Below are 12802 nucleotides of genomic sequence, written 5' to 3'. Positions count from 1 at the left end.
AAATATTAAAGCTCGCTAAACCAGTGACTCAACTGTGTTTCTCCACAAGGCTCTTCCAAGGACGATGCTCAAGAAAGGATACCAGCGTCCGGTCACAGGGCCAGGTCCCCCGGCTCCCTTCAGCTTAAGGTAAGTTGCCACACGTGATGGTAACTCATATCTACTCCCATCCACACGAGAGATTTGGGTGCTTTTGAAGATGATGTAACAGGTACCGCCTGTCATTTTTGTGTGTAAATTACCTATGGGACATGGGCTTGAAGGGCTGATACAAACTTAAAACCAGTTTATTTGTGCTGTACCTGCTTAGCAATCCAGTGATGGGGGAGGCTTGTTCCATGGTCATGACTGCAGCTCTCAGGGTGTCTCAAGTGTATGGAACCAGAGGTTCCAGCCCCAGCGTTTGACGGTGGGAAGCAAGCAAGCAGTGATGAAGACAGCATTCCAGGCTTTCTTTGTTTGCTTACTGACCATTGAGATGAAAGGGCATGACGGAGCTAGTATTTCTTCCAACTGAAGTGAGCACAAGCCAGGTGCCTTTCAATACCTGAAGCGCTGGGAGGGTGTCAGTTTGGTTGGAACAATGGTCATCAAACCCTGAGGGTCCCAGAGCCGAGAGCAGAGGTCACACTGCCAAGAAGGTAACGTTGAAAGGAAGGCGTTGAAAGGATCGGTGAGAACACCCTGCATGGCTTTATTTTTCTCCCGGGTGTTACAGAGGCGAGAAAGTTGGGTCTGAGAGAACGGAACGTCCTGGTGCCCATGGAGGCTGCGATGTGCTGTGTAGCATCAGAGACACAATCTCACTGCAGTCTTGAGATGTCAGGGGAGAAACTTCATTTGATCCTGCTAAGCTTACAGAGTACAGATGGAGAGAAAGACTCAAAGTAAGCAATGAACAGGAAGGGGGAAAGCCTCCGAAGGATCCTTCCTTATAGATAATCAAGTTGGGGGAGCGGGGGATACCTCCCACTGTAGCTGAATTCCCTGGACACACTTAGTCCCAGACCACTCAGAATGCTCTGGGCCACAGTCCCTTTCAGACAAGCCATTTCTCACAATGGCTGAGAAAGACAGACTAATCCCCATATTCGCCGGGGTGGAGGTAACGAGCAAGGTCAGTCGGCCTGAGGGAGGATACATCAAATGCAAATGGTTTTCGGAATAGCCGTGCCCTGTTCCCTTTGTCCAGCTTCAGGCTGACAGCGTCCAGTCGACTTCCAGTCATTGTTCCATCTGCGAGCGTTGCTTCTGGCAGAGACCTGTTCCCCGGCAACAGTGCTTCCTGCTTACCGAGCACCCTGGCACTTCTCGCCACCTTGTTTCAGCTTCATCACACTCTGCAAGGTAGGTTTTGTGTCCATTCAAGAAATGAAGGCAGTGAGCCCCTGAGAGCTTTGGAAAGTGACGGCAGACACAGGAGAAGAGCCCAGGTCGAAGCCCAAGGCTGTTGATGCCAAAGCTCGTGCACCTTCACCTCCTGCTCTGCTGTCTGTCACAGGGCGAGGCGGACCTCGGACAGGACGTGTGACCCAGGTGAGTGCCTATCAGCTACCCATGAATCCTTCAAAAGAGAATTTCAGTCTCAAATTATGAAAATTGTGTGAGGAACACCTGAGTAGACGGCGTCTGTGAAATGTATATAACTTGGGGAGAACAAAGACGAAGGAACGGGTTTTCTCGTCTTGAGCAGAATCAGGCCAATAACTTGATTTCCTTCCCAGAGGGTTTCCATCACTTCCCTCGCCCAGAGCAGAGCCATCTCCCACCCTCTGGCCGCAGAAGGGTCCCCAGCTCAGGTCAGCCAGCTGCCTTGATAGAACCTGCTCTACTGAGTTTCTGCTGGTCCTCAGTTTCCCCAGAATTTCCATTCCTAAAGGGCTTTGGGGCAGCAGTCTTATCTGAAAGAGGCCGCTGAAACTCCAGTGTTACAGCATTTTGCATAAAATGGAGGAAGCGTGATCGTCTACATCAAAGGAGGGTGGGAGCCCCAGACCTCCCCACTGGAGGCCTCTGCTGTCACCTCTGCTCCCCTTCCTCTGCCCACTGCTCTGTGTCCTCCCTGGGGGCCCCTGTTCCTCTTGTCCAGCTGTTTACGCTCTCAGACTTAAGAAGTCAAAGGAAAATGAGGTCAGAGTTCACGAGCACCTCCAGGGTCCACCGCGGCCCCAGCTCTGTTTTTTTTTTCTGGAAAACAGATGGCTCAGCCGGTGGTGATGGACAAAACCTCAAAGAAGGGGTCTGCGTTGCCTGTGCGTCTCCACCCACTCTGCAGGGGGGTCTTAAGTTTCAATCATTGCTGATCTACATGATTTTATTATCAGGTTGTCGTGGACACAGGCTAAGGGCACTCAGACTGTGCTCCCGGCTCCCCCCGGCGGCCGCCTCCTGTCCCCTTTGGCTCGTGCAGGAGGAGGGGAGAGGCTGGTCCAGAACCCCCTGCACCACCGCCACTGTGACAGGGCTGAGCCGCCACCTCCTAGCAGCCCTGCAGCCTCGGACAAGCACTGAGCCTCCAGGCCTCGGTGACCCTGGCGTCAGGGGGGGCATTCATCTCAGAGATGGGAGTTGTGAGGAATCCTGCAAGGTGCTCAGCTCAGCACGGGCTCCATCTGTGACCGTCTCCTGTTTCTCCCAAACGGCCATGTTCGAATGTCTCTGCTGCCAAGAGGCCTGAGAGTCATGGTGTCCGGATTTAATACACGCTGACACCATCTGGGAAAGGGTTAAAGCCTGAGCTTGTTTCCGCAGCTGACCTCTGCCGGGACCCCGCAGAGATGCAGGCTCCTGGGGGCCAGCCTCACGCAGATGAACATCTTCAGTTCCATCCGCATCATTCAGTTCCATCCGCATCATCCAGCCCCATGCAGGCCCTTCTCCCACCTGCTTGACCCTGACGTCCCTCTGTGCGAGGGCGAAGTTCTTCATCCTTTAATTGGAGATCATGCTTCAATCGTAAAGTTTCCCTCTCTGCGCCCCCCCTCTGCCCTCTGCCCTCTGCCCCAGCACTGCGAACCCAGATGGCCATTTCCTTTTTCCTAAAACGAGCCTCATGCCCACTGTTGTAAGTGCGGGGCAGGTAGAAGGCTCGGGGTGGGGCTGTGTGCTGAGCATCCTTATCTCAGTGTTTAGACACAGCTGGCAGATCCCTGTTCCCTGTTGCCCCTTCTAAGAGAGAGCAGGGGAGGGTCCTTCTCTCGCCTTGGCCCAGGTAACCCCACTGGCACATGAGCAATGAGCATGACCCCACAGGAACAGAAGCAAGGGGACCAGCCATGCCTGGTCCTACGAGGAAGCTCGGAAGAGAGGCTGACAATTGTGTACAGGCGGTACAAGGACGAAAATGCTGTCTCCGTGGAAGGTCCCAGATTTTCTCCAGGCCAAGCCTGAAGGTCTCTTTGTTAGTGAGTCCATAGTGATCAAAGCAGAGATTAAAGGCAGAAGGACCCTGAGGCTGGCTCCACGGAGTGAGCAGGGGGCCCCAGGCCGGGGAGGGTGGGGACACAGCACTGGGCTCCAGTCAGAGGGGCAGACACGCCCATTCCCGGTGAGCGCAGCAATCTGCGCGGGTTCCAGGCCCCTCCTCTCTCTGAACCTCTAGCAGGTCGCCTTGGTAGGGTGCGAAGAATCTCGGTTTCCCCCGCAAAAGCCAGGGGAGTTGGGGATGGAGGTGAGCAGTTTAAAGACATTCAGGAACCAGAACAACCGGGGGAATATTATGTATTTTTCTGGACAGCTTTTAAAGAGGGTTTCACCTCGTGGTAAAACTGCAGACGCCATCTGGACAGGCAATGAGCCTGAAACGCAGTGGAGGGGATTTGGTTCTGCACCTTCACACGGGGCAGAGCTCCTTGTGTCCACTTTTTTTTTGGGCGGGGGGCGGCGGGAGGGCTGTGAAGAAATGCATGCTGCACAGATAAAGGAATGTCCGGCATTAAATAACAGGAGAAAGTGATGATTCTGGAGCCCTTGCAGGTACAGTACAAATTTGATCACCAGGCCCTGGGGCAGAGCGGCCTCTAATTTTAGCCGCTGCCACTTGTTCCTTCTCTGCCCCCACCCCACGACCCCTGCCCCAACTTTCCCCACAGTGAAGATTGCAAGGAACAGCTGTTTTGGGTTTAGAAACCCTCTATCCTGCTTATCAGATCTACTTTGCCATTGGTTAAGACTAATACATGCGATGTCAAGGTTTATCTTTTAATAAAAAGTACAGTTAAATTCATTTTTTCTTCCAATTTTAATAAGATCCTTTGAGATGACTTTTGTTTGGTAAAACCACATTGGGAATCACTGACAGAGTGTGTGTTTGTTGACTTCTTTTCTAAGTTTCTTCTTCTGGAGAAAGTTTGTTTCAGAGGATCATGGATATAGTTCTGCAATCCCTCATCCACAATTGGAAAACCCAAACAGCTCTGAAAACAGGAAGTGTTTGGTAACACAGTTGGCAGCAAAGCCTGACCTGACCTGAATGCTTTCAAAGTCAAAACCTGACCTGAGTTGCATGAGCCTGTTTTAGTTTATCCCACAAGTGGTGTAAATGCAAAGACGCTTTTCTGGAGAAACATTAAGGTGCTTTATTCCACAGTGTTGCCCTAGACCCCGTTTTTACATGCTATATGGTATATTACTGTCCTAAAATCTGAAAGAAATCTGAATTCTGAAACACGGCTGGCCTCACGAGTTTCAGATTAGGAATTGTGGTTCCGTAGACATTTGTTAAATAAATGACCGAGCGTCCTAAGGGCTTCACGAGGGCATGTTTATTCTGCTCACCCAGGCCAGCTCTGCAGCGATGGCTCTAGCCTTTCTGTCACCTCATCAGACCTGCTTCTGTGGGCCTGAGGTGCCCACAGCTTCCTCTGTTTCCTTTGTGGTGTGAGGGGATGAGTGGAGGTTTCACCACATCACCTGCTCGACCACTTGCCCCTCCCTTCAACCACCAAGTATGTGTTGAGTGTCGCCAGCATGCGCTGTGTGAGCACAGAAAGGCAAAGAAGAGTGAGACTCAGGCTCTGACCTCTCACAACTCCTGTTCGTACAGAGAACAGATCGGTGGTTGCCAGAGGTTGGGAGGGGCATGGGCAGTGCAGAAGGGGGTGAAGGGGGTCAAAAGGGACGCACTTGCAGTTATACAATAACTAAGTCCTGGGAAGTACAGCATGTGACTACTGTTAATAATACTGTGTTGCATATTTGAGAGTTGCTGAGAGTAGACTGTAAAGGTTCTCATCACAAGAAAAAAAATATTATAACTGTGGATGCTGATGGATGATAACTTACTGTGGTGACCGTGTAGCAATATATACAAATAGCAAATCACTGTGTCATACACCTGAAACTAATATAATGTTATATGTCCATTATACCTCAATAAAAATAAAATTTTAAAAGAAAGTAAAAACCATGAATAAAATAAAAATAACTCCTATTTGTAATTTAATGTGATGAAAGCAGAATGTTAGAAATCTAAACTATCTTCTCTTGTATAAAATGGTCATTCCTTCGTTCCAGCACATTTATTAAATTCTCCACTCGGCCAGGCACAAGAAGAGGACAGACCTCGTTGGGGCACTAAGTCTAGTGGGAGCCTGATGCCCGAGGAGCGTTTACCCCTCGGCAGCCATCCTCACGCAGTGGGGAGAAAATGCCCGTCTCTGGCCAGAGAGCTTCGCCAAAGGCGGTGCTCTCTGAGCAGACAGGGTGCTTACTTAGGAGAGAACCAGGGCGAGGATATCTAAGGAGAAGGCAGAACCCGTGCAAAGGCACTCAGACTGGACATCATTGGCGCGTGGGGCAAGAGTCCATTGGGAACGTCTGCAGGTCAAGATGCACGTGGAGAAAAAGAACATTTTAAAAGTTTTAAAATGGTACAGATGAACCGGTTTGCAGGGCAGATATAGAGACACAGGTGTAGAGAACAAACGTATGGACACCAAGGGGGGAAAGCGGGGGGAGGGTGGTGGTGGTGGGATGAATTGGGAGATTGGGATTGACATATATACACCAATATGTATAAAACGGATAACTAATAAGAACCTGCTGTATAAAAAATAAATAAAATTAAATTAAAAAAAAAAAAGTCGAGGAGGGTCAGGTCGTGAAAGGGCCGTGCTCCCAGCCCGGAGCACAGGCCGCTGCCTCCAGGCAATGAAGGATAGCTGACTGGCCAATGGACCATGATCCCTCCTCATGTGTAAATAGTTTGGAGGAGAACAAGGTGCGGAATTTGTTTCCAACAAGATGCCCTTTGAATCTGCAAATAAGGAACAAGTGTGTCCTGCAGGGCCGGCCCTATGCGAAAGCGTGAAGGAAGCCCCATGGACGGTCACCACCCTCCTGCCGCTAAACTCCCCACATCGCACCCCCCGTGGAGACCCTCGCGACACTGCGATGCCCAGACTGGCCACGGCTGCACTGAGAAAAACCGGTACACGTTTCTTTTAAATAGAAGGATGATGTCGTAGTCATTTCCTCTTAAAGTATTTGTTGCCACAGGGGAAGAATAGGTAACTTGTGCAACAGAAGCACCATTTTCTCCTTCCTTTTGCCTGAGTACCTGTGCTACATTTCACCTACTCTGAAAGGAAAGGGGCATCCCAAGAACAGCAGTTACTATGGGCTGTTCACATGCAGCCCCTGGGGCCGGCATGATGTGGCGGACATTTTTTGTGAATTCTGGTTTAATTAGTAAAATCTAAAGGCAGTAAGGCCATGATTCTAACAATTGCCTGCCCATTCCTTTATATAAACATGGAACAAATGAGTGTTTGCTAATTCTTAATTTTATTTGGGGGGATTTCTTTAATTGAAATATAGTTGATGTACAATATTATACAAGTTTCAGGTGTACAATATAGTGATTCACAATTTTTAAAGATTATACTCCATTTACAGTTATTATAAAATATTGGCTATAGTCCCTGGACTGTACAATATATCCTCGTAGCTTATTTATTTATTTATTTATTATTATTAATTTTTTTTGCGGTACACGGGCCTCTCACTATTGGGGCCTCTCCCGTCGCGGAGCACAGGCTCCGGACGCGCAGGCTCAGCGGCCATGGCTCAGCGGCCAAGGCTCATGGGCCCAGCCGCTCCGTGGCATGTGGGACCTTCCCGGACCGGGGCACAAACCCGTGTCCCCTGCATCGGCAGGCGGACTCTCAACCACTGCGCCACCAGGGAAGCCCGCTTATTTATTTTATACATAATAGTTTGTGTCTGTTAATCCCCTAACACCAGCTTGCCCCTCCCCGCTTCCCTCTCCCCACTGGTAATCACTAGTTTTCTATATCTGCGTCTGTTTCTTTTTTGTTATATTGACTAGTTTGTTGTATTTTTTAGATTCCACATATAAGTGATGTCACACAGTATTTGTTTTTCTCTGACTTATTTCACTTAGCATAATGCCCTCCAAGTCCATTCATGTTGTTGAAAATGGCAAAATTTCACACTTTTTAATGGCTGAGCGATATTCTATTGTTTATATACACCATATCTTCTTTATCCATTTGTCTGTTGATGGGCACTTGGGTTGCTTTCATATCTTGGCAATTACAAATAACGCTGCTGTGAACATTGGGGTCCATGTATCTTTTCGCTTAAGTGTTTCTGGTTTTTTTCAGACGTATACCCAGGAATGGAATTGCTGGGTCATATGGTAGTTCGATTTTTAGTTTTTTGAGGAAACTCCATACTGTTTTCCACAGTGGCTGCACCAATGTATACTCCCACCAACAGTGCAGGAGGGTTCCCTTTTTTCCACACCCTCTCCGACCTTTGTTACTTGTGTTCTTTTTGATAATAGTCATTCTGACAGGTGTGAGGTGAGATCTCACTGTGGTTTTAATTTGCATTTCTCTGATGACTGACGATGTTGAACATATTTTCGTGTGCGAGTATTTAACTCTTGAGTAAAGCTTGGAAGCACTGAGGGGAAGGAGATGTATATTTACATCCTTTGACTGGACAGGATTTTAAATGAGATTAAGAAATAATCTTACTCCTTGGCCTGAAAACTCTCTCTAGCCTGTTATCGGCTTCAAAAGTTGGGATGTGATTGACAGAACCCTTCACATCGCTCGGTGTGGCTATGGTCACATGGGCATCATAATAAACGAGGTGAGGGTACTGACATGACTTGATCTGAGATGCTCTTATGAACTCCTTCATCTGTGTGCCGTTTGGCTCCACTGAAAATTGAGTTATAATGTTGCCTTCTTCAGGTGTCCTCTTGAAATGTAGATACCTTGGAATGAGTCCTACGTGAAGCCTCATCCAGAGAGGTTAAGTAAGTGGCTCAGAGTCACACAGCTAGCTTGGAAAAACCCAGAATCTAAACCTTGATTTCTGATTGGTCATTCATCTGCACACTTGCTGTTGCCTGATTACCATCTCATCTCTCTGTCTGCCTTCACGCACAGTTGAGATCATATGGCTCACAACCAAAAAATTGACTCTCTGGTCCTCTATAGAAAAGGTTTGCCAACCTCTGGTTTAGATGATTGTTGTACATGTGCAGGAATTTGAAATATAGCACATATATTTTATATCTGGTACAGAAATAGACCTAGGTTGGGACCCATCCTGCCAGAGGAAGGGACGCCTGGACCACTAGCCTTGGATTCACCAGGTGGTGTGGTGGACATGGAGAAACACACCAGGTCATCACTCACACCCGTGAGCCTCTGCCTTTCACCACGTATACCTGGTGAGTCTCCAGAGCAGCCAGGAGGCACTAGGAAGGCATCAAGTGTAAATAAATAAATGGGAATTTAAAAGTAATCTCAAAGGACAGCCTCCTCAGTAAGCGGTGCTGGGAAAACCGGACAGCTACATGGAAAAGCATGAAATTAAACACTCCCGAACACCATACACAAAAATAAACTCAAAATGGATTAGAAACCTAAAGGTAAGGCCAGACACTATCAAACTCTTAGAGGAAAACATAGACAGAACACTCTATGACATAAATCACAGCAAGATCCTTTTGACCCACCTCTTAGAGAAATGGAAATAAAAACAAAAATAAACAAATGGGACCTAATGAAACTTCAAAGCTTTTGCACAGCAAAGGAAACCATAAACAAGATGAAAAGACAACCCTCCGAATGGGAGAAAATATTTTCAAATGAAGCAACTGACAAAGGATTAATCTCCAAAATTTATAAGCAGCTCATGCAGCTTAATAACAAAAAACCAAACAACCCAATCCAAAAACGGGCAGAAGACCTAAATAGACATTTCTCCAAAGAAGACATACAGATTGCCAACAAACACATGAAAGGATGCTCAACACTACTCATCATTAGAGAAATGCAAATCAAAACTACAATGAGGTGTCACCTCACACCGGTCAGAATGGGCATCATCAGAAAATCTACAAACAATAAATGCTGGAGAGGGTATGGAGAAAAGGGAACTCTCTTGCACTGTTCGTGGGAATGTAAATTGATACAGTCACTATGGAGAACAGTATGGAGGTTCCTTAAAAATACTACAAATAGAACTACCATATGACCCAGCAATCCCGCTACTGGGCATATACCCTGAGAAAACCATAATTCAAAAAGTGTCATGTACCACAATGTTTATTGCAGCTCTATTTACAATAGCCAGGACATGGAAGTAACGTACGTGTCCATCGACAGATGACTGGATAAAGAAGATGTGGCACATATATACAATGGAATATTACTCAGCCATAAAAAGAAATGAAATTGAGTTATTTGTAGTGAGGTGGAGGGACCTAGAGTCTGTCATACAGAGGGAAGTAAGTCAGAAAGAGAACAACAAATACCGTATGGTAACACATATATATGGAATCGGAAAAAAAAAATGGTTCTGAAGAACCTAGGGGCAGGACAGGAATAAAGACGCAGACGTAGAGAATGGACTTGAGGACACGGGGAGGGGGCAAGGGGAAGCTGGGATGAAGTGAGAGTGTAGCACTGACATTATATACACTACCAAGTGTAAAATAGGTAGCAAGTGGGAAGCAGCCGCATAGCACAGGGAGATCAGCTCGGTGCTTTGTGACCACCTAGAGGGGTTGGTTAGGGAGGGTGGGAGGGAGACGCAAGAAGGAGGGGATATGGGGATATACGTATATGTATAGCTGATGCACTTTGTTATAAGTCAGAAACTAACACACCATTATAAAGCAATTATACTCCAATAAAGATGTTAAAAAAATAATTTTTAAAAATCTCAGTGGAGAGATAAATTAGGAGTTTGGGATTAACATATACAGACTACAATACATACAACGGATAAACAACAAGGACCTACTGTATAGCACAGGGAACTATATTCAATATCTTGTAATAGCCTATGATTGACTCTGCAAACGAGTACATATATATACATATATGTTTATATATATGTATATTCACTTTGCTATACACCTGAGACTAACACAGCATTGTAAATTAACTACAATTTTACAAAATCATTAAAAATTAAAAAAAATTTTTTAAATAAAAGTAAACTTGGAAACAGTAAGCTGTTACAGATCTGACAGGGTGTTTCCCACAACAGGCTGTGTGGCCTGTGAGAATTAAGGGGCCGACGGGGCAGATGCAAAGAACGTGCAGCTAAGTTGTTTGCACTGTTAAGTCCTCTGTGTGATCCACGTTCAGAGAGATGCTTTCTTTTAAAATAGACATATAATCAAGTGCACAGCTTTTAAGTAGGCACATCAGTGAATTTTTATCATGTGTATGGCTGAGTAACCAGTACCGAGATCAAGGTGTCAAACTTCCCTGCACCCAGAGGCCCCCCTCTGAGCTCCGATTCAGTCGGTGACCCCCTAAAGAGACCAAATATTCTGATGTCTGTCATCATAAATTAGTCATGCCTGGTTCTGGAGCATCAGATGAGCGGAATCGAACAGTGTATGCCCTTGGTGTGGGGCTCCTCTGGCTACGGACAGACCACACGAGTTCAGGATGGGCCGTTCCTGCCCTGGGCTGCAACAACCCAAGGACAGAATAGACGCTGAGGCAACCGCCCCACGCTGCCTACCTAGCCTGGCACGTGGGTACAGGTGGGATCTCACCAGTGCTCTCGAGCCCCTGCAAAAACCAGGTGCGTCTGTTTTCAAAAGGCAAATATTGTTTGCTCCCTAATCGCTGAAGGCCATAGGGGAGAGCCCCTCCCTGAAATCAACACCGGCCTCAGCCTTGCCCGCTTAGCATAAACACTGCACCCTCCTCGCTCTGCCCTCTGGGACCCCTCAGATTTGCTGAAGGCCAACACCTCAGCTTCAGCCCTAGGGAGCCACCTCTGCCTCTAGAGAAACAGGGTCACAGTTTAGAAGCAGCTCCCTGCCTGTGGACAGAGCAGACAGAGAGCGTCTGCACTTGGCACAGAATCCCCAGCACTGATGGCACTGCCACGCCAGACACCACACCCCACGTGGTGGCTTGCCCTGGCTCATGTCATGAGGCTCGGGCCACTGGCGCAGAGATGCTCGGGACTCCCCTCCACGATGAGTCCTGATCCAATTGGGAAACAAGACAAAAGAGTCAGTAAGACACAATCTCTCAGGTCTTACTGATCAAGCCTCGGCTGGTGGACAGATTACATCTGCAGCAAATGGACGTCCTAGGACCAAACCCTAGAAGGAATCAGGCGGCCCTGCACCCGAGGCTTGTCCTGACGGCGTGGAGCAGCTGAGGGGACCGTTGGCTGTCCCCGAAGCAGGCAAGTGGAGGGAGGGGTTACAGGTGCCCAGCGTCTCTGCCTAAGCGCACTAAACAGATTAAATCCTTCTCTCCCGGGGAGAGTGAACGAGAGGCTGCGGAGAAGCCAGTTCTATACTGAGTGGATCTTTCTCCACGTCGAAGGGAACATCAGAAAACAGAAATAAGTGTTCCTTCAACAGAATATAGACTGTGGAACTATCAGTGACTGTTTGTTAAAAATATTAAACCACACTTAAAACATGGAGTAAATATTCACCAGAATATTTTATTAACTAATTGAAAACCCCTTTCACTGACCGTAAAAGATAAGAAGATTGTAATTTTTGCAAGTGCCTTTCAATGTCAGAACAAGAAAATGGCTTACAAATAGGGTATCTGTATTTTATTTTTTTATTGAAGTATGGTTGATTTTACAGTGTTGTGCTAATCTCTGCTGTACAGCAAAGTGACTCAGTTATACACATAGATACATTCTCTTTTAGATTCTTTTCTATTATGGTTTATCCCAGGATATTGAATATAGTCTCCTGTGCTCTGCAGCAGGACCTTGTTGTTTATCCATCCTGTATATAATAGTTTTGCAACTACTAACCCCAAATACCCAGTCCTTCCCTCTCCTTCCCTTCCCCCTCCTTGGCAACCACAAGTCTGTTCTCTGTGTCTTTGAGTCCATTTCTGTTTTGTAAGTCCATTTGTGCCATATTTTAGATTCCACACTATATGTGATATCACATGGTATTCATCTTTCTCTGTCTGGCTTACTTCACTTAGTAGGATAATCTCTAGGTCCATCCATGTTGCTGCAAATGGCAATATTTCGTTCTTTTTTATGGCTGTGTAATATTCCATTGTATATATGGACCACATCTTTATCCATTCATCTGTTGATGCACATTTAGGTTGTTTCCATGTCTTGGCTATTGTAAATAGTGCTGCTGTGAACACTGGGGTGCATGTATCTTTTTGAATTACAGTTTTGTCCGGGTATAAGCGCATCTATATTTTAAACAGGATATACCCATATTCTGGGTCCACTTTAAAAATAAGACGTTTCCTTATAAGAACTACTACGAAACACGAGGTAGAGACCT

The 12802-nt window shown here is 46.8% G+C and overlaps 1 long non-coding RNA gene across 1 annotated transcript in view; it reads left to right on the top strand.

Moving 5' to 3' along the window:
- Positions 1-12802, top strand: part of LOC117312764 (uncharacterized) — an 89263-nt gene that overhangs the window by 38152 nt on the left and 38309 nt on the right. Inside the window, exons 2-5 of the long non-coding RNA XR_004527219.2 lie at positions 50-129; positions 719-887; positions 1193-3404; positions 6287-6430. This is a non-coding gene — a long non-coding RNA (uncharacterized lncRNA). The remainder of the gene's footprint in view (positions 1-49; positions 130-718; positions 888-1192; positions 3405-6286; positions 6431-12802) is intronic.

This window comes from Tursiops truncatus, chromosome 6 (assembly GCF_011762595.2).
Source record: "Tursiops truncatus isolate mTurTru1 chromosome 6, mTurTru1.mat.Y, whole genome shotgun sequence".
In the NCBI taxonomy this organism is placed as follows: Eukaryota; Metazoa; Chordata; class Mammalia; order Artiodactyla; family Delphinidae; genus Tursiops; species Tursiops truncatus.
This window is presented reverse-complemented; position numbering and strand designations above follow the sequence as displayed.